The sequence below is a fragment of the Anneissia japonica genome, unplaced genomic scaffold (assembly GCF_011630105.1).
Source record: "Anneissia japonica isolate Jap-2015-1 unplaced genomic scaffold, ASM1163010v1 scaffold288094_len592898_cov174, whole genome shotgun sequence".
Lineage (NCBI taxonomy): Eukaryota > Metazoa > Echinodermata > Crinoidea > Comatulida > Comatulidae > Anneissia > Anneissia japonica.
The window spans coordinates 514,696-515,273 of record NW_022737020.1 but is presented as its reverse complement, the minus strand read 5'-3'; positions in this window follow the sequence as shown (position 1 = coordinate 515,273).

The following is a 578-nucleotide window of genomic DNA, read 5'->3' as shown; positions in this document are numbered from 1 at the left end:
CATTTTCTAAAATAAAGTTCTCTGAAGGTTAACTACAGAATTTACAGTACACTTAATGTGTTGTAGGTTGGAAAAACTGTATTGATTAAAAAAAAATCTTTCGAATAAAAAATCTTTCGCTTGACATTAGGAATTAATCATTAGTGAAACAAAATGATAGGCATGTCAAGTGTTATATTGAACAGTGGCAGATTCAATAGGGAACCCAGTCAGCACGGGACCCCATTTTTTTTTTATTTTGAAAAAAAAATGGAGAAAACAGACAAAATTGTATTCAACTTTTAATCCCAGAGTGCCATATCCGGCCATCTGAGGTGCCATAATCATATTTTTTTCTCGCCTCAGCCCCACAACTGTTGGGTGGGCATTCTATTTGCGCAGGACCCTCCCTAGAACCCCTCTATTTCGACTTCCTGGACCCGCCACTGTTGGAGTATCATTTCCGGGCTGCATAGAAGGGTAATTTTTATTCATCGGGGGAAAAGTTAAGGTTTCGTCATGGAACCCATATCAAGGATAACCCTCATGATAAATAATCCATTGAGGTCATGGAAGCAATCTCGACTTCGACTTTGTTC